The following is a 24,962-nucleotide window of genomic DNA, read 5'->3' as shown; positions in this document are numbered from 1 at the left end:
TCATAGCAGAGGTTGGAATGAGGGGATTTCCAAGGTTCAGGACTCTGGTTGTCTGTCATTTGTGTAAGGGTATAGAGAATGTTTGGAATGTCAGGTTTTTCCTCTTAGATGCAGACCCCACTGGGTGGAGTCAGCTTATGGCTTTTGCTGGGTCCAGGTATTGCCTGCCAGAAGCTGTGTCTGGGCCTCTAAGCCTGTCATGGCAGCTGTGTGGTCAAGCTGTTTTGGGGGCCCCCACATTGCATAGCTAAGGGTGGAAAGGCCTGGCGATAGGTGATGAGGAAACTGCTTTGGCGGCAGAGATGAAAGGCAGAAGTTGATTCTTATCAGGCACTTGGTTCACAATGTTGAGAAAAGTAGCTGACTCAGAAAACTGCTAACAAGATGTGATTTTAGTTGTCGCTGCTCTGAGAAACCTAACTAGGTGGTTCTTAGGACTTTGTGAGTGGCTTGGGGAGGAATGGAGAAGCTTTGAGAGCTAGCAAAGCCCTAGAACGATATAAATAGAGCTTAGTGGGTAATATCGGTGAGAGCGTTGAAGACCAGAATGTTGGGAAATATGTGGACAGAGGAGGCCTGGTTGGTGAGATTTAAGAGGGAAACAATGACTGTGTATTAAGTTGGGTTACAGGTCGTTCATGTCAGCATGCATTCTGTGCCCCGATAATTTTCATGGGGCTGAATTAAAAAGTCATGGACTAAATTGTCTGGCTAAGGGAATTTGAAGACATGCGAGTTGTGAAATGGTTATTGCTTACTGTGCTTAGTGAGCTTTATGGTGGGAATTTGAAGAAAGATGGGGAAAAATGTGAAATTTAGTGAGAAAAGGTGTGGGAAAGCTTCTGAGGAGTAGTCAAGATCAAGACCAATTGGAAAGGATTAGCATCGCATCACTGATATGCAAACAGGGACTTCGCACTGGCACAAGATGGAAGGTGTTTAGAGGCAAGGCATCTTCCACTGAGAACTCCAGGCATATCAATGCAACCTCATTGGACAACTTTTATTTGGAAAGTGAGTGTGTGAACACGGAGAGCCACAGGGCATCCTGCTTAGGCAGGGCCATTAAGACAATTGTTTTCTCTTGCTCGGGGGCAGTGATACACAGAGGCCATCCCAGTTGCTGTGAAGAGGGTATTGCTGCCTCCATCTGAAGCTGGCAGCAGAACCTGGCATTGCCCACAAGACGCTAGACTTGCAGGCATGCAAAAAACAAAACAAAGCCACAGTGCCATGGAGGCTTGCTCCAAAATGCCAGAAGAGCTGTTCAGGCCAATGTTTTGCAGAGTTAGATTCTGTGCAGAGGCAACAAGAGGCCATTGCATGAAGCGTCAAAGGATCCCCAAGCAGCAACGGAGACCCCAGGATACCAGAAGAGCTAGAAATGTTGGGCACGCACCAAGGAAAGCTGCAGGCACCAAGTGGGATTGGCCGAAGAGAGGGACCACACACTCGGTGGAACTGGAGGGGCAGGTATACACTCGCCAACTGGAGCAGAGCTGATTCCATCACAAGCCCCGGATGCAGGACATGGACCTGTGAGGTTTGGTCCATCACAAGCCCCGGATGCAGGATGTGGAGCTGCGTGGTTTGGCATTTCCTCTACTGTGTTTCTTGCTTTGGTACGAGCTTTCTTCTTGACTATGTCCTCATGTCTTCCTTTTGGAATAGAGTTGTTGATCCTGTGTGCCATTGTATGTTGCACGGGTAACTTGTTTTTCGTGGTCCGGGGGCTCACAGATGTTCAGAAATGGTCTTGATCCCAGGAGTGACTTTGAACTTTGAAGAGGGTTGGAACTGTAAGCCTGTGAGGACGTTTGAACTTGGATTAAGTTTTATATTATGAGATGACAACGAGCCTAAGGGACCAAGGGCAGAATGGTAGGTTTAGGATCTGGTAATTTTTCCATGGACTCATGTGTTTAAGTGCTTGTTGCCAGCTTGCAGTGTGGCGTTGGGAAGCTGGGAAATCTTAGGGAGGTAGAACCTACCTGGTAGAAGTGGGTTACTTTGGAGTAGATCTTGAGGCTCGAAGCTAGAGTGTGCACTTGTGGTCCTCTGCCTGCTTCCTGATCTTCTGAGATATAAGTATCCTCATGTTCCTTCTTCCACCATGTGAGTCTCTCCTGGTACCTTGCTTTGTCCTTCATGAATGATTGTGCCCTTGAATTGGGAGGCAGAGCACATACATCCTTACATTGCTTCTTGTGAGGCTTGGGTCGCAGCAGTAATCAAAGTAACCAACACTGTAAACAGACAGTCAAGAGAATGAAAAATGTATCTGAAAATCAAAGAAGACATTCAACAAAGAGCACATTTTAATAGATACATATTTGAGCCTGCTTTTGCTGTCTCAGATAAAGAACTTGCTTACCAGTCTGTAGTGCCCGACAATTTTACTCACAGCGAATTGACATGAACTCAAGCTAATTTTTCTTGTAAAAGCTGTATCTGTAAGTAATTCAGTTGATGGTAAATTGTGGTTGGTGAATAAAACTAACAGAGGCATGTGAAGTCATTCCTTCCTGTCATACCACAAGTGATAATAAAATCCCATCAGAGTGTCTCTTGTTTCAATAAATACGTCTAGAGAGGGACGCATTTATTTGAGTTTTCTGTTTTATTGTTTACTTAAAAAAATTTAATTTCTCCTTTTTTTTTTTTTAAAAAAAAAGATAAATTATGTGGGATAGAGAGGAAATACAGCAGTCATAACTATCTGTTGCTCTTGCAAAGGCACCTGGGTTTGGTTCCCAGCACCTCATATGGCATTTATCAACCATCCTCAATTTCAGTTCCAGGGGATCCAACTCTCTTTTGACTTCTGCAAGCACCATGTACAGACATATCACACATATGTACATGTAGGCAAAACACTTATACTCATAAAATAAAAAAAAATCTAACCCCCCATGTATGTAACCAGTGTCCACTGTGTCTTTGTTCACAAGTTGGTATTTAGGTATTTCTGATGTTACTTTCAGTTCTTAAGTTATGTTCTATTTAGTAACACTGCACTTAACAATGCTTTCTTGTTTGGCTAGATGTGTTTGTGTGTGTGCAGATGTCTTTTTGGGAGTACATACTGCATGGTGGACATTTTGTGTACTTTGGAGGCCTGGTGTAAATAAAGCCTTGGCAAGACATGGTCCTAGGCTACATATGACCTATCACCTTTTTTCTTAAAGTTTAGAACATAATCATACCATGTGCTTGCCTGTCTATCAGGCTGCATTCATCTTATAGTATAGGATTTTGAAGTAGTGAGAAAGCATGTTGTCCTCAGGCTTAAATACTATCTAGCATTTTAAGGAAAAAGTTGGCAAAGTGAAAATGTATTTTATTGAATCTCTTACTGATTTTCCTTGATTACACTGCTATAAGGTCTGTTTTAGATGGTGGTGGTCACTGTCGTGGTGTGTGTTCTTGAAATCACAAAGAGTTATGCTCAGTTTTGAAGGCGTTCCATTACTTGTGTGGATTGAAATTTGCTTTGCAATGAATAAATGCTGGTTCTTATTATACCAGTCATGGGTCTCAGAAAAACAAAATCCATCAGGGTATACAGGTATGTATCAGAGAGATACATACCTGTATATGGATATTGGCTTGCCAAAGTATGGAAGCTGAGAAGTCTCACAATCTGTTATCTGCAAAGTGGGGAAGTGGGAAAGGTAATGGTATCATTTATTTCAAAGGCCAGAGAATAGATAGAGGAGGGGGCTGCTTTGATTAGTCCTAGAGTCAGAAAGCCAAAACACTACAAGTTCTGATGTTTAAGGGCAAATGCTAGATCTCCCAGCTCAAGGTGTGTATAGTGTGGGTAAAAAATAACGGGAGGAGAAGGCTGAGAGGGGAAACTCACTTGTGTTCCATATCCGAATTTGTTCTGAAATTCAATGTATTCAGGCTGGCAAGAGTGAGTCTTCTTTCCTCAGCTAAGTCTGTCCAGGCTTCTATTGCAGTACCTTAAATCAGGAAGAAAACAACAGAAATTCTTCACATAGTCATAGACTCTCCCCTTTCTCACAGTCCTGGAAGCTAGGAAGCCCGACAAATAGATTTGGTGTTTGGTGAAGTTGAACTTCTTGCTCTCTTGCATGGTACCTTCTCACCTCAGATGGAAGAGGAGACTGACTGAGTTCCTTTGAGCTCATTCTTTGAGGGCAGCATCCCACTCACGATGTAACCTAGTCATCTCCCCAAAGGCTGCAGCTCCAAACTCCATTTCTTTTGAGATTAGAATTTCAGCATGAATTCTAAATTCCAGGTTTGTACATAGAAAATCACAGACAGACTGTAGTCTCTAATTTGTTTATTCAGATAGCAATCAATTCTGAATCCAGACATACCTAGAAATAGTGTCAACCAGTCATCTGGGCATTCCAGAGCACAATCACCTTTACAAATAAAATATTTACCTGCTTTTCAGTCAAAATTGTCTGTTATTAATTTATGAATAATAGTTCTGTTTCTGCCTAAAAAAAATGATCTTGTACCATTTTAAATAAAACCTGTAATCCTAAAAATATGGCTCTGGATTGAATGTCCAGTCCTAAGCTGTATATAATTCTTCTGTGTTCCATGAGAATCTTTTTCTATTTCAGAGTGAGGGGATTATAACAATTATAATTCATGAGGAATTTTAGATTCATAGATAGCACCTGAGGTGCTTCTGGTAAATGCGAAAATAAACCTCATTTGGTAAGACAGAACATGTCTTGATTGCTCTTTATTTTCTGAACTATCCTCTTACAGGCCATTGAATTTTTCTTGTTTTCATCCTTCTGTATAGTGTGTATAAGGAAGAGGAGGGATGGAGGAAGCTGCAACATCCTACCTTGCTGAGGCACATGAGGACAGAGTCCTGCTGTCATTATCATTCAGGTCTGAGAGGTGCCTGAACACTGCAGTTCCCCCTCACCTACACAGGAAATTTCGACTTCATACAATTTTTACAATTGAGTCCTGCATATGAGAGAATGATTAATGAGGATGACATTTCGCCTGATTGTTGTGCTCTTTAGGAAGAACTGTAGATGAAGAACCCTCATTTCCAGGCTCCAGCTGGAGATGACATTCTTCAAGGAAGATACACTACTTGGCTTTTTCACTAACTACATTCTTAAGTACAGGTTTCTAGCCAAGCAATTCCTGCCAGACTCATGAGGAGAGATCCATTTGTTTTGAAGAAAAGCATCTATCAGTTGGTGAGACACGGACGCGTGGCTGACTTTACTTTTAAGCATCGTTGATGCCAACATTCCACTTTGAATTGCATTATTTGGAAAAATTTAACCCAGACACTTTTCCTGTAGAAGCTCATAGTATTCAACGGTGACCTTAGCTGGTAATTTCGGGCATGAATATCTAAAATCAGTCAAGGTTTACGAACTACAAAGTTGCTTTTCTGTTCTTTGGAACTGGAAGGGACTGTCAAGCTGCTCCCATCTATAACTCTCTAAAAAAACTCATTACTATTTTATTTATCTTTGTGTACAGTGTGTGTGTGTGTGTGTGTGTGTGTGTGTGTCTACATTCATGTAGATTAGTTCAGGCACGCATGGAGATGTCAGAGGTAACATTAGGTAATATCCTTTGCCTCCCATCTGACTTAGACAGAGTCTCTTGTTCACAACTGTGCAAACCAGGTTCACGCCCGTCTCTGTCTCTGGTCCTGCCATCATATATCTGGGATGGCAGACAGGTGCTACTGGGCCAAGCTTTATGTGGGTTGTGGGGATGCAAACTCGGATCCTTATGCTTGAATGGCAAACACTTTGCCCACTGAGCAATCTCTCCACCCCAGGTGTTCTGATCTTGCAGGGACTCTGACACGTGGCCCCTTGGGAATTCCTTTTATCCATTTTCCCTCTGTCAAGCGGACACTGAAGTTCCTGGTCCTTCGTCTGAAGCAGACGGATTGGTTAAATGAGCCCCTCACTTGTACCGTACTCGCTGCTGCGTTTGCTCCCATGCAGCTCAGAATCCAAGTGATCATCAGAAGCATTGTGTCCTGCCTGTGGTGAGGGCAGGACAGACCACAGCAGACCGATTGAAGAGCTCTAGATAATAACAAAGCTGATCTAAATCACATCAAGGGGTCGAATCTGAACATGAACTGATAGTCCAAATGGGAGATAAAGGCAAGGCCAAGGGACTGTTCACCCCTACAAACCAAACAAGAAGGTGTTTGAAGTTTGGATTGGATCAAGGCAGTGGTTCTCAACTTGTGGGTCCTGACCTCCACAGGGGTTGCACATGAGATATCTTGTATATGAGATATTTACAATTCGTAACAGTAGTAAAATGACAGTTATGAAGCAGCAATGGAATACTTTTATGGTTAGGGGTCACCGCAACACGAGGAACTGGATTAAAGAGTTGCAGCACTAGGAAGGTTGAGTACCGCTAGAAGATGGGCTAAATGGAAGCTTTTCAAAGTACTGAATTGTCCAGGCAGAATTTGGCTTATTATTCCTGCAGAATCAATCCAAGGGGGGTAACCTCTGAAATAGAATGACCCTAAGGCCAGAAAACAAGAAATGAGTTTGTCTTTAATTTAGTTTGTCTTTGACTTTCTCAATTTTTTAAAAATAATTTTTGATTTTTTTGGATTATAATATAATTGCATCATTTTCCCTTCACACCCTCCCATATGCTCCTTGCTCTCTTTCAAAGCCATAGCCTCTTTTTTCATTAATTGTTGTTTTGCTGATACATCTGTGTATATACACACATATTCCTAAATCCAGAAATACCACCTACTCAGTCCATCAGAAACTACACCCGTAACGTCTCACCAGCATGACTACCTAAATATGAGCTGAACAAGGACAACAATAAAGTGGGCCAAGGAAAGCCCATGAGGCCTCAATTCTACACAAAGAACTACAGGCAACCGAGGAATGTTGAGATTGGGAGAAATAGTCTTCTCTAGGGAAGAGTACACCAATTAGTTATCCCATAGTCAATGATCATTCCTGAAAACATATAAACAAGGAACAGTTTTAATGAATAGAGGCTGGTTTGTAATTATGGTAAATAGGGTTTTTACATTCATCATTCCTTCTAGTATAGTGAAGTAATATTTAGATGTTTTCCTAGCAATTACATCCATGGTCTGGCTTTGTTGAGGTTATTTCTGAGTGTTGTGAGAAATGAATGTTCTTTGCTCTAATGCTGTAACTACATGATCACAAATCTGAAGCTGCTGTAATAGAGACACCTGTATGCTGTTTTAAATCAAGAGAATGGCAACTATTTCCTTTCCAGCCTATACATGTTTATTACTTCTAGGTCCCCATTTATCAGAATGAAAACATAGATGACAGAATTAACTGTAAAAATAGATTTAGAAAGATCCTGCTATGTGCCTGCTGATAATACAAAGGGATTCAAAGAGACAATATATCTCTTTGAAGATAAATGTATTTTCCCACATATTTTTTTAATTGTAATATTTCTCAAAAATTAATGAATCTCTGATTATAAATTTTACCATTGTCTTAGGTATTACTCTATTGCTGTGAAGACACACCATGATGAAGGCAACATGTAGAAGAAAACATTTAATTGGAGGTTGGCTTATAACTTCAGACAGTCCTTTATCAATCTAGTGGGGATCATATGGTACTCAAGCAGACAGGCATAGTGCTGGGAAGTAGCTGAGAACTTTACATCCAGATCCTCAGACAGGGCAGAGAGTGAAGAACTGTGCCTGATGTGGGCTTTTGAAACCTCAAAACCCGGCCCCAGTGACACATCTCTTCCAACAAGGCCACACCTCCTAATCCTTCCTAAACAGTTGACCAACTGGGGATAAACATGCAAATACATGAGCCTATGGGAGCCATTCTCATTCAGACCACCACAACAAGATAGAAGTAAGATGAATGCATTGGCAAAGGAAACCACTTCCTAAAAATACCAGTAGCACAGACACTGAAGGCAACAATTAATAAAAGGGACCTCCTGAAACTGAGAAGATTCTAAAAAGCAAAGGGCATGGTCAAGAAGACAAAATGGCAGCCTACAGAATGGAAAAAGATCTTCACCAACCCCACATCTGACAGAGGGATGATCTCTAAAATATATAAAGAACTCAAGAAACTAGACATCAAAGTACCAAATAATCCAATTAAAAAATGAGCTACAGATTTAAGCAGAGAATTCTGAACAGAACAATCTCAAATGGCCAAAGAAAGACATTTAAAGAATTGCTCAACATCCTTAGCCATCGGGGAAATGCAAATCAAAATGACTCTGAGATATGATCTTACACCTGTCAGAATGGCTAAGATCAAAAACACTGATGACAGTTTATGTTGGAGAAGATGTGGAGTAAGAGGAACACCCCTCCATTGCTGGTGGGAGTGTGAACTTGTACAGCCACTCTGGAAATTATGGCGGTGTCTCAGAAAACCAGGAATCAATCTATCTTAAGATCTAGCAATACAACTCTCAGGCATATATTCAAAGGATGCTCAATCATTCCACAAGGACACTTTCTCAACTATGTTCATAGCAGCATTATTTGTCATAGCCAGAAAATGGAAACAACCTAGAAGCCCCTCAGCCAAAGAATGGATAAAGAAAATGTGGTACATATACACAATGGAATATTACTCACTGGTAAAAAACAATGACATCATGAAATTTGCAGGCAAATGGATGGAACTAGGAAAAAAATCATTCTGAATGAGGTAACTCAGACTCAGAAAGATAAAATGGTATACACTCACTCATAAGTGGATAGTAGATATAAAGCAAAGGATGACCAGGCTACAATCCACAACCCCAGAGAAGCTATGTAACAAGGAGGACTCTAAGAAATACACTAATGCATTGCCTTAGCAAGGGGAATAGATAAAATCTCCTGGGTAAACTGGGAGGGGGAGAGAAAGGGGAGAGGATGAGGGATGGGAAATAAGAGATCAGGATGCCCGAGCTGGGGGAGGGACAGAGAGGGAGAACAAGGAAAGAGATATCTTGATAGACGGAACCATGATGGGGTTAAGGAGAAACCTGGTGCCAAGAAAAATCCCAGGAGTCCACAAGAATGATCCCAGTTAAGACTCCTAGCAATAGTGTTGAGGATGCCTGAACTGGCCTATCCTGGTCAGATTGTTGACTACCCTAACTGTCATCATAGAGCCTTCATCCAGTAACTAATGGAAGCAGATGCAGAGATCCACAGCCAAGCACTGGGCTGAGCTCCTGGCGTCCAGTTAAAGGGAGAGAGGAGGGATTATGTGAGCAAGGGTGTGTGTGTGTGTGTGTGTGTGTGTGTGTGTGTGTGTGTGTGTCAAGATCAATAGATGGAGAAAACCACAGGGGCAACACACCCAAGCTAGTGGGAGCTCAGGGACTCTGGAGGGAACCTGCATGGGACCAAACTAGGCCCTCTGAATATGAGTGACATTTGTGTGGCTTGATCTGTTTGTGGGGCCCCTGACAGTGAGACCAGGGTTTATCCTTAGTGCATGAACTGACTTTTTGGAGCCCATTCCCTATGGTGAGATACCTTGATCAGCCTTGATGCAGGGGGGAAGGGCTTGGTCCTGCCCCAACTTGGTATGACAGCCTTTGTTGACTCCCTAAGGGAGGCCTTACTCTCTCTGAGGAGTGGATGGTGGGGTAGGGTTGGGGTGGTGGTGGAGAGGGAGCAGGAGAAGCAGAGGGAGGGGAAACTATGGTTGATAAGTAAAATGGAAAAAAAAATAAATAAAAAATAATTTAATATTGATCAGGACATTTCATTAACTGAAAGAAATAAATCAAGAATCACCTAATATAAAAAAAACTCTTTTTTTTAACCATTAAAGCCATCATTTCATCAATGATCTACATACTTTGCATTTCAAGGCCTTGAGAGAAAAAAAGCAAATGTTACTTTTAAGACTTGTTGACATTCTCATATTTCTGCCATTTTATATGTATTCAACTTCAACCAACAAGTTTCAGTTAAACTTTTGCATTTAACCCTCGTAGAGAAATCTCCTCCTTTATTTGCTATCACAAACTTTTGTTTGACAGCTTTATCCCATGCCATTTTCTTTTCTGCTCTGGACAGAAAAAAAACCATTTCAGTTTTCTTTAAGGGTTTCAGTTCATCCTTGACTCTTTACTCTTAAAGGATGACCTTCTTGTCTTGATTGAAACAAAATGGACTGGTTCCCATTTCTCTCTGACTCCACCACACCAAAGTACACCTTTACCAATTTTGACTTCTATTATTTCTGTCTAAAAAATGATCTTTCCTTCCATACCATCTCTTCTGTGGCTTTGCATCACTATTGATTCCTTCCTTTCTGTAATATTTTCCATTTTCTCTGTATTGATTCCTTCTCCTCAGATGTGAGCCGTAATTGACTGTCTTATAACACAAAATTGCACATAATTAATTTTAATAACGTAAAACTACCCCTTCTTACATTTGTTCATAAAGTAGCTTTCCTCTGCCTTATGTTCAGACTTTTGGAAAAGATAAAGTAACGTGGTGTCTGTCACAGCCCTTGTTCATTCTTAAAGTACAGAAATCTGAATTGATGTCTTCATTTAAATTTCTCTCAGTGTTCAGTAGTTCTGCCTGTGGTATAGAATCCAATGAACACGTTAATGTTTATTCTTTTACCATGTACAGATCTATAGGATTCCTTAAGAAACTTGTACATGTCAAATGAAATCCTTTAAAATTTAAGAATATATTTTAAGAGTGACAACTCAAATGTATTTTTTCCAGTCAATATAGTGCCCTGAAAAATTATGCTCACACAGGGACAACTGATTTCTAAAAACATGATTTCTTTTAGAGTAAGAAAAACACAACAACTATTGATTGTGTGTGTGAATCTCAACCTCAGTCCTTTCATTTATCCTCTCACTCTTTCCCCATTTTCTTTTATTTTTCAAGATAATAACATAATTTCATAATTTTCCCCCTCATTTCTGCTTTTCAAAACCCCTCCAAAAACGCCTTGCTCCCTCTCGTTCACAGCTTCCCTTTCTAAATTGTTGCTACATGCATATATGTATATACACATATATTTCCCCCAAACTGGTGAGTTGTATGCATGATGTTTCAAAAATTATCATCTTTCAAGTTTCCATTTCATTATTCATCCCATATTTATAGCATTTAGTTCACTGTAATGACTTCACACAGTTTCCGATGTGTTGGCTGTTACAAAACGTGCATTGACATGCTTTCTGTATAGGACTACTTAGCTGGATTCAGAGTCGGTGTTCTGTCATACTTCTAGGACTGATTTCAATTTGCATATCCAGGAAACAAACTAGACATTCCTAGTTATAATTAAATTCTCCTATTCCATTGCTTATGCAGTGTGTAAAAAAATAAATAAATAAAAGAGGGAAAAAATAGAAAAGAAAGAAAACCCTTCCAATTCTACCATAGAATTATTGTCTCTCAATCTCCCCTTCAATCTTTTCTCTTAGTAACATCTATTTAGTTTGGTTTCTCATAGTCATGACAATGTACAGTCTCCATAGCCTGACTCACAGCTGTGTAGCTCCTCCGTTGAACAGATCTTCCATTGTAGTTTCTAATCTTCTTCCCCACATTCTTGCCATTGAAGGATGGATGTCATTTCCTGAATAATCACTTAATGAAAAAAATAAATGAAAACTTTTGTAGTTTTTATCATTATTTCCTTTACCTAAAATGGCTAATTTTTTTTCTCAATAAAAGGATCTTCTTTATGGAAAAAAAACTCACGTATTTTTTCTCAGACAACAGTGTATTCTTTGCATCTGCATCCATCAGTTGCAGTTCTTTTGTTTTTAAGGAACAGAACAAAAAACAATGTGTCTTGTTATCTGTTGATTACTAACAAATTAGAGCCAAACTTTGCATCTTAAAGCACCCATATTTATTAAATCACCGTCTCTGTATTTAAGAAACCTAGACACATAGCTTAGTTGTATCTTCCACTTCATGGTTTCACAGAGAGCTAAGATTGATCTCAGCTCAAGACCATAGTCTCAAGGATGGGATGAAAAATGATTCATTTGCACGTTCACTATTAAAATCTGAGTTCTCTTGGTTGGAGGACCTTGTTGGCTGTTGCCCAGGCTTACTCTCAACACCTTACCCCACCAGGTTCTTTAACACAACACATTGCTGCAGGAGAGAAGTTGCAATGTTTCACAACCTAACCAAGGATGTGTCAATATTTTTGTTGACCTAGAAGCATGCTGTTGGGTTAAGTTCATAGTTAAGTGGCTAGGATTGGACACAGATGTGGATACAGGAGATAGAAAACATTTAGTACCATAGTAGATTTGTGTGTTCTATACCATTTAATCTTCTTATCATCTTATAAATAGTAATAGCATCATTCCCAGAGACCAAATTTAGTATGGAGAGGTTGAGGCACTAAGGAGTGAAGAAACTCAAACTTAAACCCCAAAAATTGGCCTCATGAACCTTTATGTTTAATCATCATGACCTTCGAGGAAAAGAAGACATTGTAACCATGGAAACAACAGCCACAACTCTTGTATAACAACATTAATGAATACAATTATTTATTCTAGCATTCACTAGTAAAATTATTTATCAGTGCTCTGTATCTATGACACACAGACCCTATGCTTTTAAGAAAAATACTTGTCTGCCAGCCAATGGTTTAATTGCGAAATTGATCCCAACCAACTAGCCAAGGAAGTAAGCTCGTATGATATGGTATAGCATGGTTTCATAATTTACAGTGAAAGGGCTTTATGCAGACAAGTTGTACGTGGAGATAGCGCCAAAGGTGAAGAAGGAAGTCCTTGCCTCTTCAAAGACCGAGTTGAAGTGAAGGCTTTGAAAGCCAAAAGGGCAGTGCTGAAAGGTACAAGATGCAAAAGATCTGCCCATTCCCCACCTCCTGTCCATCAAGAAGCTGCTGGTTCAAAAGTGAATACTCTCATAAGGTGACTCCTAGAAGAAGTAAGCAAGCCTCCCTGACCAGGCATGATGGAGAAAAAGAGGCACATGTTTGACTGGCTCCTGATTACAATGCCTCAGATGTTGCCAAAAACTTAGGATCATTTAAATTGAGTCCAGCTGGCTAATTCTAAATAATCATTTTTTTCACACACACACAAAAACTTGAATGTAGACTAAGAACAAATCTTGGAACCTGCTCCCAGGTTGCTAGTATGCGCCTCTGTTCCAAAACTGTTTGCATATAGGGATGACCACGTCTTTTTATCTCTAGACCATCTAATATCTAACATAATTGTGCTCTGTTGACATATTCAGGGAACATTAATTTATTTCCGTGTCCCTTTGATCTTGATAGTACTGGCAACATTCATAATGAGACAATCTCCACAGTAAGGCTTTACTATGAATATTATGGTGACTGGTATATATCTCAATCTCTTCCTCCTGTGGTAAACTATTTATGGGAAAGAATTTTGGTAGCATAACAGGTCCTAGCCACTTAAATGATGATTCATATCATCTCAGCAACATTTCTGAGTTTAGTAGAAATGAGCAAGCTATGGGTTCAACTCAGACCTGCTGAATTAGAATCTGTTTATTCTTAATTTCATCAGTGTCTTCAAGTGCATATGCACTCATGAAATTTCATGAGCGTGGAGGGGTATTCCAAAGAGCACAGTGTACCATATCACAAAGTTTAACAAGGAACTGAAGAACTATCTGTATCAGAATCATAAATTTGTGGGGTGGTGATGATTTATACATAACGGTGATAGTAGCTTAAAGGTGGTCCTCCCAAGCCCTCCAAATTACCCATCAAGGATGTCAAAATGTGACAGAATTTTTACCAAGTTCTCCAGATGAGTCTTACTCTCATTTAGGTTTGAGAAGATTTGGGTAAGGTGTCCAACATTTGGAGCCAGATTCCATATATATATATATATATATATATATATATATATATATATATATATATATATATATATAAACACGGGACAATGATAGCAACCATCCATTTGCTTTGTAAAGCTGCCATAAGGATTGCATATGGTAATATATGCACGGTGCTGAGCACATGGCTTGGAGCCTAGAAATCATATGGGAATGTTCGCCATCAAAAGCGGCTACACATGCTTGGTGTTGAATACAGGCATGTTTGCCTTATCAAATGGCTGGCGATGGTAGCTTCACGGTAAATATTATGTTCAGTTTCTTTATTTTCTTCTTGCTTATTTATTCCTTTTCCAACCGTATTTTGTGATGTTTTGTTTCTTTCCTCTATTTCTTCTTGATATTCCTTCACAGTGTCTGGCATAGAAAAATTCTTCAATAACTTTTTTGAGCGGGCTATCTTGAGTGATAAGAAACACGAAGGAGGACTTGGGAAACTACAGGCAATACTGTAACCACCCCAAAAATATACAAAAGGGTGGCAGTACATGGATGATAAAAGATTGTGGTTCTATAGCCAGCATGAAGAGATAGGCACAATTCAACAGCATCTAGAGTCAGCTATGTAAGATGTATTCAGCATATTCACAACTACACAGGACAGCTAGAAGTCTGTACTGACTTAACATTTTCTGATTTCAATGTACTTCCAAATACATTTTTCTGGTTTTCAAATATTATTTTAAATTATTGATTTTGTATAATTAAATAGTTAGCTATTATATTAAAGAAAGGCTGACACCAGTTTGATTGAAGTTCACCTCAGCAATATGAAAGTTTCTAGAAGGGGGCAGCATTGCAGATAAAAGATGCTTCAGAATACCTAGCCTTACCATGAACAAGTTATATTTATAGCCAGAGGGAAGGAAATGGCATGAAGAAGCGTGTAGGCTGTGGTTGGCTTGTGTAGTACATAATCATAGGTTAATCATCTGGTTGCTTTTAATTGGCTGAACTTTGCCTGCTATGATTGCTGAGATATGGTTGCTTGGTTACAAAGGTATGCTAAGGTTCTGATTTGTTTACATATTAAGGTAATATTCAGTTCAATGCAGAAGAAAACTACTTTGAGTCAAACTTTATCACTGAAGTATGGAGAAAGGTTTGTGTCAAACTCTCTTCAATGTAGCAATTACAAAAGACAAGGTTTTCAAACTGAAAGAAGTAAAGAGCTAGGGAAACGTTTATGTTTTGGTAGAGCTGGTAAAGTAATTTAACCTGAACAGAAGGTTCAAATTTAAAAGGATTGATTGCTAAATATAATTTACTATATGCTACTTCTTTATTTAAAACCCATGGAAGAGTATGGCAATACCAAGTGGTCAGCCCTGAAAACATATACATAATATTATAATTATACATAATATTACACAGACTGAGCATGTTGTATTTAAATATTTAGGAATATATATGTACATATATACATATATATCCACATATGTGTGTATATTTATATGGAAAAAACGAAGAAAAAAAGAGATGAAATTGACAGAGAAAAAGGGGTTGGAGGAAATTATATAATTATAATGTCAAAAATTTTAAATAAAAGGTGTCATATTTATATGAAAACCTCTGCTATACTCTATACTGATGTGTACTTTAGGCTGGCTCCTGCCTGCATCTCTGACCTCAAGCCTTAATACCAATCATTTAGCTCTGTGCTTCAGGCAGATCTCCTTCCGATTTCCTGAAAATACACTATTCAAGTGAATTAGAAAATATTCCTTATTGCCACTGATTAAGTAGAAGAGTAAATATATGATAAATGGAAGATTGAATGCCATGTCAACAAATGAAGTGTGTCTTAATGTCTTAATTTTTCTGTCAAAATAAGCAGAAAAGGGGGTAACAAATGTAGAGCCTGATGAATAGAGTGGGGCAACATTGTCTCTGTGGTTTTCCATGAATATTTGAGTTCCTCTTCTATGATTCTGAGTCTTAATTTCTAATTCTGTAAGGTAAATAGCCCTTAGCCAGCTGAGGAAGCCCATAGAGGCTCCCTAGTAAGACCTTACTTAAGGTCAGAGAATCTGAGCTTGCTTTACTCAGAAGGGCTGCATAATGTGATGATTTGGCCAAAGGCGTGGCTACCAGGTGTTTTGAAGGGTCTACAGTTGGCTGTACTCTGTGCTTTGATCGTTTTTTTTTTCATTTTTCTTTATTAAGAAATTTTCTACTCACTCCACATACCATCCACAGATCCCCCCTCCTCCCTCTTCTCATCCCCCAGTCCTATCTCCCAAGCCACCCCACATCCCCACATCCCCCAAATCAAGGTCTGCCATGAAGAATCAGCAGAGCCCAGTACACTGAGCCTAGGCAGGTCCAAGCCCCTTCCCACTGCACCAAGGCTGTGCAAGGCATTACACCACAGGCGCCGGATTCCCAGAAGCCTGCCCATAGACCAGGGACAGAGAGGGACAGTGTGCTTTGATCTTGAAAGGGGGAGGTCTTTTGCTGCTCCCCTTGGAAGTGTATAAAAAGCCCATTAGAATAAATATCGAGACAGCTGGGTATTGACTCAGGGACCCCCGAAGCTATCCTGTGTCTCTGTCTTTCTGTCTGTCTCCATCTCTATTTCTAATACTTCCTCATTCATCTCTCCTCCCCTCAAGAACCCTTCGACAGGTCGGAGCTGGACTCCCACAGCCAGCTTTCTTCCAAAAGAAGCATTTGCTTATCTTAGTGATTCCTTCATGTTTAAATGCAAAATGAATCTTAGCTGTTTTTTTGTTTTTGTTTTTTTAACATGAGCAGACTCAATATTGGCAGCACCAGGTAGTGTAAAAGTGGAGTCTTGGTTTTGCATGTGTGTTGTTTTTTTTCGGTGAGGTCTGGCCATGTAGATGAAACTGCTCTGGCACTCTTCTGTGTGCTGCAGCATGGCACACTGAACTCACAAAGCTTATGCTCTACCTCCTCTGTTCTTGATAAAGGACATTCAACTGGCAAGGGTCAAAAGGTCTGAGTTTAGCTGTAAATGAATCTAGACATTATCCATGAAATACTATATCACCAGCTGACATTTCATATTAGCTATTATATTTATTTTTACATCTTACTTTACAATTAAATCTTTGAATATGTGACCCATTTTAGGAGCAAGGGGAAGGAAAAGAAACTTGGGGCTATTTGAACTTCTCTTGTAAACAGGTGTTCACATAAACATTTATGTGGCACATTTTGGTAAAGGTTAGTGAGCAGTGATTAGGCCTTAGAATTTAATATTGCACTAAAGGTAGCTGGGCTCTAGCAAGGGTGCTTTTAAACAACAAAAATTTATACATATAGGAAGAGCTTATATCACCCAAAACACTTGTGCTGCTATCCTGAAGATGGGCACCATAAGAATCAGTTACCAAGCCTCGGTAAACCAAGGGTTCCTTACTCTGTGGTGACATTTGGTCTGTGGATGAGGGGTTGGAAGTTTTGACATCTTGTGAAATTATATACAAAACTTCAATGTATTTAGAGTAGGAATTTTCTTAGTAGAGAGTCTGTAATGAATTTTAGCTTCTCAAGATCTACAATGTCTGTATATTGTATCTGCATCAAATAGTTTTTTTTTTTTACTTGTCTTCTATATTCTTGAGTATACTCTAAACTTTATCAAACAAAAACCATGTTCACCACTGGAGAATCTCTGGCACTTCCTTAACATAGTACTTACTATAAAAGAGAGGCCCTTTTGTGCTGGATAGATGGCTATATTATTCAGAGAATAAACAAATAGGCTGTATCGTTTGCATACAAAATATAATGAGAACTATGATATGTGTTAGTTGTATGCTCTCCCTAATTGATAAGTGAGAGATTATTCAGTAGATTTATTGAGCAGAGTCACAAGTTCATCCTACAGAGCTTACATACTGAGACCAGGTTATGTTAAATAGACAGAATAAAGCTCACCTGCCTACTATAACATACTTTCTACCTTTTCAAACAGGATGGTTTCTGCTATCTTTCAATAACTTCTCTCTTTTCTTTGTTATAGTCACGGTAATTTTTTTTTTGCATTTGTGCAAGATTTTATTAAAACATCTTTACAGAGCAACATTCAGCCCCTGGATAGTAGCTGCTGGAACCCTGTCAACCCTGCCAATAGTAATATTTCTAGAATGTAAGTTTGGCCGCACCACTTCAATCATTATGGCTCTTCAATAGACTCCTACCAACCTGGGAATAATCACCAAATACCTTAAAAAGCTCACAGTTAATTCCTGCTTTAAACTTATCCTTTATGTGTCCTCTCTTATTTTAATATTAGCACACAGGATTTAGCCTTCACCAGATTTTTATCTGCCTGGTAACCCCCTTTCCAGATTCCAGCTTTGATTTCAAGTCTGGGGGTTCTGCCTTGCCCCTTCAGTAACTGGTACCATTGTTAATTCCTTCTGTGTGGTTTACTTAGTGTTCCTCACTATCAAATAGGGACTCACTACCAGTACTGAGCATAATGCATACTAGTGAACAGACAGTCAATCAGATTGGCAGAATAAACAGATTTCATCACTTTATGCTAGCATCTAGACTCTTCTTACAATAGTTTAAGCAAATCCGTTCAGCTTTTTCATTGGCATGGAAAAAGTATTGGGTTTTTTATAAGTAATTCACATTAGACTTGAATAATGGATATTTATTCTTCATAGTTTTTATAACCCATATGACATAAAGATAACTTTGTGGCAAATTACAAACTACAGTTAGATTATTTTTTCAATAAATTTTTAATTATTATTGAGAATTTCACGCATGAATACAGTTTATTTACATCATTTTCACTCTCCCTATCTCACTCTCAACTCTTTCCATGCTCCCTATGTTCCTCTCAGACTAGAGTCCATCCACTTCACTGTACTTGTTATGGTCACATATATGTGTATGGTATGTTTGCACACTTTACTGAGTCCATTTGTTGTAGCTTGTGTGTACTTGGGTTTAGCGCTGACCACTTCAGCTTGGGAAGTCTACCTGGGCACTTCTTAGGGAAAAAAAAAACAAAAAACTGCTCTTCTCTTCTCCACAGCCATTGACTTCTTATAACCCCTCAGCTGAGGATGGGGCCTTGTCTGCTTTACCTCATTATGTTAAGATTATATTCTCTCTTTTTTTGGATTAATGACAATGGCGATAAAACTTTCCAAAGATATCATTCCCACATTATTTTTCATTTTTACCTTGTGCTTCATCACTAGCCTGTTAATCTGATTTGCTGTTTATCACATTGGTTAAGGCTTGTTACAAGTTGTCCATTATTCAGACTTCTAGAGACCCCTCTGCAATATATTTGTGAAGCACCAACTAAATCACATGAACTAAAATTATATCAAGATATTTACAACATTCATTATTTTATTGATAACATGTGAATTTAACCAGAGCTTGATGAGGAAACTAAGTATTTATCTTCATAGTCTAACTCAATAAACATTTGCAAAATAACCTCGATGTGAAGTTATTTTGTGAGTTCAAAAATGTACATGAGTCCGTTTATATATTTGCAGAGGAGTTTATATATTTGCAAAGGAGTTTATATATTTGCAGAGGAGTTTATATACTTGCAACTGAAGCTGCTCAGACAGTCAGGCTCATATCTAGACAGGGGGGTATTATCATGGGATGCCAGTTTCTCCAGGGATGAAGTGGTTATAGCAGCTTTGTGCTTTACCCCACCCCATGTGACACACCCAGGTATATGAATGGATTCCATCAGAATCTTGTGATGATTATACATGCATCTATATCATAAAGCTTCAAACACACTTTTTCAGAGCGCTGATTGGGAATTGGATATACAGAACCTCTTAGGCTAAGTATGTATTAAAATGCATAAATAAACAATATGTTAAAGCTAAGCCACAGGCCATGTATCCTGTGACTAATGTATTTAGAGAGGAAATGCAGGAAAACAGATATGCACCATTCACACAAAAAAGAAGGAAGTAGGAATTGTGTGTTAAAGGGTTATTTTCTCAAGGATTTTTTTTTTTTTTTGCATTAGCCTGTTACTACTTTTTGCATAAATATATATCATTTTCTTTGGTATCAAAATATTGGTATCAAGCATTTTATTGTAGTAATTTAGTTTTATATTCACTTACTTTCTAATTTTTTCCCCTTTAGAGAGGGTCTCATGTAACTCAGGTTGGCCTTGAACTCCTGACTCTGACTTAGGTCTTTTGGCACACCTCTGCCCATTGAACCATACTCCCAACTTCTTTATTTTTTCTCACTGCTGTGACAAAATACCCAACAAAGGCAACTTCAGGAAGGGTTACTATTGGTTCATGGTTTGGGGAACATAGTCTGCCATGGCAGGGAGTGTGTGAGACAAGAACACTGTACTACAGTCCAGAAGTTGAGACCAGTGAGGTCTGTACTCGATTTGACTTTCAACCCTGTTCTTCCAACCTGGGGCCATAGACCACTGCTTCTGCCACCCACATTTAGTGTGGATCTGTCTTCCTCACTTATATGTCTTGGCAAACTCCCTCAAAGTCATGCCCAGTGTATGTCTCCTAGGTGATTCCGATCCAGTGAAGTTGGTTCTGAAGATTGACAAACAGTCTTAAAAATGATGGAAAAGATGTATCAGTTACAGCTGCTAAAATGTGTTCAAGTTTCTGTCATAGTAGCTTGTGCTCTTTTCTGTGCTTTGTTTCTTTATTAACAAGCAATGGAATCAGGAGTCTAAATCTTTGTTTTTAAACAAATGCGTTGAATGTAGAAACTGCCTTACTGAAATGTGAATACATGTGAATGGACTTTTGCTTTGCTGTATTTAAAAGAATTGCATGCTGGTTCTTTTCCGTTGGCTTGAAATCTGACACAGCTATGGAAAAAGAAGAGGAAGTGACATACAAAAGCCACTCTGCTGGAATGGCAGTTAGAAGTTGGCCCTGCAGTGTGACAAAGGAACCCAAAGCAGAGAAAAAAAGAAGCACTGAACAGAATCAGCTTCACAATTTGAAAGAGCTGCATTTTTAAATTTTTATAAGGCAGGGTCTGTTAGCTTAGAGAGCAAATGTAGAATGAACTTATATTGTAATTTTAAGTCAGGGAAAATTCAGGTTAGGAAACATTATAGACAGTATCCCTTGACCATCCACGGTTAAGGATATTTAGAGTTTGAATTAGACTGAAAATCCTACTGTGTACTATATTTTATAATTATTATTTTCTTACTATTTCTTGTCTTTGCTAATATTCATTTCTAGTTCCTTATTAATATTTTTATAATCTGTGATAAATGCACAAAAGAACTCCTCATAAAATCCTTTCCCAACATTTCAAAAATTTATCTTTATTTTATATGAATATTTTGTCTCTCTCCATGTGTATATACACCACATGTGGGCCTGGTGCCCATGGAAGTCAGAAGAGGGGTTAGATCCCCAGGAACCAGATAGTTACAAACCACTGTGCTATTGAACCTGGATCTTCTGCAAGAGCAATAATTGCTCTTAACTGCTAAGTCATCTCTCCAGCTCCCTTTCCCAATATTTTGATTATATTAAGTTATTTGCATAAAAATATTATCCTATGACTTAGTTAAATATCAAACATACATTATCTATGTTTCTGTGGAATAGAAATCTGGGTACTACTTTGTATAGCTCTCTTGGTTCCAGCTATCCCAGAGCCTGTGACCAAGGTGGCAGCCAGGGCTACATTCATTGTAAGTCTCCAATGGATGTGGGGTAGGAGAACCTGCTTTCAAGTTCTCTTGTGATATCTGGAATGCCCAGTTCCTCTTAGCCTGTGGCTCTAAAGCTTTATGCTCCTCACAGTGGTCCAGGTTCTTGCCTTGTTACAGGGAGGCCTATACATGACAGCTTGCTTCATCAAAACAAGGGAACAAAAAGGACCAGAGACAGAATACAGACCAGAAAAAGTCACATTTTTTATATACCTTAGTTTTGCTGTGTTCTATTTATTAGAACAAGTCAATAGATCTAACTCTCGCACAGCATGCAACAGCAGAGACAGGGATCACTTTAATGTGATTATTTTAGATGCTGCCTTCCACATGGATTGAAAATACCCCTTTTAAACTATTCATTATAGCATATTTTTTTTGACTAGAAAGATAGATTGGGGGTGAGTTATGGAAGGTTGAGTCGCATTCATAATGGTTTTCTATCACTTCTCATTAATGTCTGAGAGCCTTAACTATGGGTTCTAGGACGACAGAACATGACAGATTTCAGGGTATCTTTGTAATGAACTAACCCTTATCCACTCCATTTTTTTTCTTGTACTTCTCAAGAGAGACTATAGAATGAGCTGAGAATGCAGAATCTGGAGATAGAGAGGAGCTTGTCAAGATAATACTCCTTTCATATTCCCTTACTAGGAATAAAGTTTGTCATAGTTTTCTCTCCCATTGAGTCAAACACCTCAGGTGGTAAATGAGGGTGGAATACTTGGAGTATTTTTTACTGTGGCAGAAGCAGGACTCATGCATTCCAGATTTCATCTTCATTTCTGTAGCCTGGGAACATTCTTTCATTCCTGTAGTCCTGTGGTAAATTCTAGGCTTCTATTGCCTGTTGTTGCCTATCTGTAAGCAATTAACCCAATTTATGTAACTTGTCCTGTCTAAGTGTCTTGTATTCCTTAGCTGAGACAACTTGGTAATCAGTGCCCAGCGAACCATCTTCACAGACGGATGCTTAATCCTCCTAATGAACTCTGTCTATTGCCCAACATTCCTACCCCACTGCTCAGTAGCTTTATTTCAAGAACACCTCTAGGCAAGCAGCACTAATAGAAATAAGGAATTTTTATGAATAAGTGATTGGCTTGTCCTCAGAGAGCCCTGCCTATTCATACTTATCTCTTGCAGGGGTAGAAATGTGTGTAGATGAAAAGGAAGTTTCAGGGGCTGGAGAGATGGTTAAGAGCCCTTGCTGCTCCTACAGAGGACCCAGGTTCAGTTCCCAGTACCCACACTGCGGTTACCTTCTGTAACTCCAGTTCTAGGGTGTCTGATTTCATCTTCTGGCCTCTGTAGGTACCAGTCAAGCGAATGCTGCAGATGTATACATTAAGGCAAATGTGGTGGTTTGAATGAAAATGGGTCCTATAGGCTCATAGGGAGAATCACAATAGGAGGTGTGGCCTTGTAGGGATAGGTGTGGCTTTGTAGGAATAGGTGTGGCCTTGTTAGAGGAAGTGTCACTAGGGGTGGACTTTGAAGTTTCTAATGTTCAAGTCAGGGCCAGTATTTCCCTCTCTTTCTGATGTCTGCTGATGCAGATATAGCAACTTGTCCAGCACCATGTCTGCCTGTGTGCTGCCATGCTTCCCACCATGATGATAATGGATTAAACCCGTAAGCCAGCTCCAATTTAATGTTCTCCTTTGTAAGAGTTGCCATGGTCATGGTGTCTCACCACAGAAATAGAACATTGACTAAGACAGCAGACATTCACACACACAGAATGAAAATAAATTGAATCTTTAAAAGCAAAGGCAGTTCCATATCTGCTAGACTTCTTCCGGTACTTTGTTTCCTCACAAACATACTTATGGAATACTCCATGAGACATGTAGTCACATACGGAACATTATTATAAGCATGAAGTTTAGTCTTAAAGAACAAGCACAGATGCTCTGAAGTGAACTGGACTCTTACTTAATGACTTAAAGCCCAACTCATCAAGCTGTGCAGTGATTTTTGGAGATTTACTGTGACGTGCAGTCAGTGTTTTATGTTGTCCACAGTTAAAATTTTCCCTGATGTAAAAGACCCAATTTAATCAGTGGATTAAGGCTAATACTCAGAAAGACAATTAACTTTCAGTATATATTTCAAGAGTCGTGTAAATGTGAGGGACAGAGAGGTTAAAGAGGATGAGGATTTTTCACTAGGATTCATTAAGGAAGACTTTGAAAAGGGTCTTTTGTACTTTTCATTTGTATTTTCAGGGATGGCTAGAATTTAGAAGATGGTTAAGGTGGTTGAGGAAAATAGGAATATATATATATATACATATATATATATATAAGTTTTAATATAATTATGTGTGCATATATGTGGAAAGGTATGTGCATTGAGTTCGTGTTTCTTCAGGACAGGAAGAGGGCATCATATTCCTTGGAGCTGAGGTCCTAGACAATTGTGAGGCTCCTGATGTGGTTGCTGGGAATGGAACATGGGTCCTCTTCAAGAGCAAAACTGAATCATCTCACTAGTCCCACATTTTAAAGAACATTATAGACATCAAAGAGACTGACCAGGACAAGCTTAATTTTAGGGGAAGGATAATGCTCAGAAAAATAGTAACATGGAGGGCACTGGTTTCTACTGGTTTCATTTCAAAAGTAAAAAGCATAATGGTCAGGAATATTCATTTCTTTGAAGACTGTTACCCCTGATATTTCTCCAGGATGTATAAGATAGTAAGGCCAGACCTACACATATTTTAGAAGAAATGCCTGTATCTCAGTAAATTCTTCTCTACAGCTTCCTGAATTCATTTGCTTTTACATAATTTGTTTTCTTCCTTTCATTTTCAGATTGGTCAATCTCAGTGATTTGTGGAAGTAGGAAAAAACAAATTCAGACTGAGATGTGAATGGCTGATTTACTCGGAGTGCTCTTTACATTCTGAAATACCACACACAGGACACCGATTTCATTCATTATTTTGGGACGAAGAAAACCTTACCTAGAATTTCACAGGTTCAGACAGGTGGCAGAATTGCATGCATCAACCTTGTTTAGTTATTTAGTTTTCTAATATTGGCCCAGGTAACTCATGTCTTAGGCTTGAAAACTTGAGGAAAGAGTATCTTGTTTCAGTGAAATGAGTTGAGCTAGTACAGATGTGCTTTCATTTCATTTTAATTCCCTCTTTAGAGTACATCTCTTTAACTGCAATTCCATTGAACCATGTGAATTTTGGAAGATGCTCTTCAGTCTGTGACAAATAGCTTTCACTAAGTGACACATTTCTCTGGGCACATTCTTAAATTCATACTGTATCATAGCCTAGGGAAATAAAGTTAAGGAAGGCCCCAAGTATTTCAGTTTGGTACACATTAA

The 24,962-nt window shown here is 39.0% G+C and overlaps 1 long non-coding RNA gene across 3 annotated transcripts; it reads right to left on the bottom strand.

The window, feature by feature from the left end:
* Positions 1-978: 978 nt before the first annotated feature.
* Positions 979-22,968, bottom strand: LOC121823704 (uncharacterized). 3 transcript variants are annotated; one of them, XR_013045504.1, is made up of 7 exons: positions 22,874-22,968; positions 11,525-11,626; positions 10,272-10,378; positions 4,841-4,968; positions 3,866-3,968; positions 1,992-2,246; positions 979-1,805 (listed from the first exon to the last, which is right to left on the bottom strand). It is a non-coding gene; the product is annotated as an uncharacterized LOC121823704 (long non-coding RNA). The 3 variants fall into 3 exon arrangements; XR_013045505.1 differs by lacking the exon at positions 4,841-4,968 and having other exon boundaries at positions 979-1,859; XR_013045503.1 differs by lacking the exon at positions 4,841-4,968.
* Positions 22,969-24,962: the final 1,994 nt, after the last annotated feature.

Source organism: Peromyscus maniculatus, chromosome 18 (genome assembly GCF_049852395.1).
Source record: "Peromyscus maniculatus bairdii isolate BWxNUB_F1_BW_parent chromosome 18, HU_Pman_BW_mat_3.1, whole genome shotgun sequence".
NCBI classification, from domain to species: domain Eukaryota; kingdom Metazoa; phylum Chordata; class Mammalia; order Rodentia; family Cricetidae; genus Peromyscus; species Peromyscus maniculatus.
Note: the sequence above shows the minus strand (reverse complement) of the source record. Positions and strands in the feature narration are given on the sequence as shown.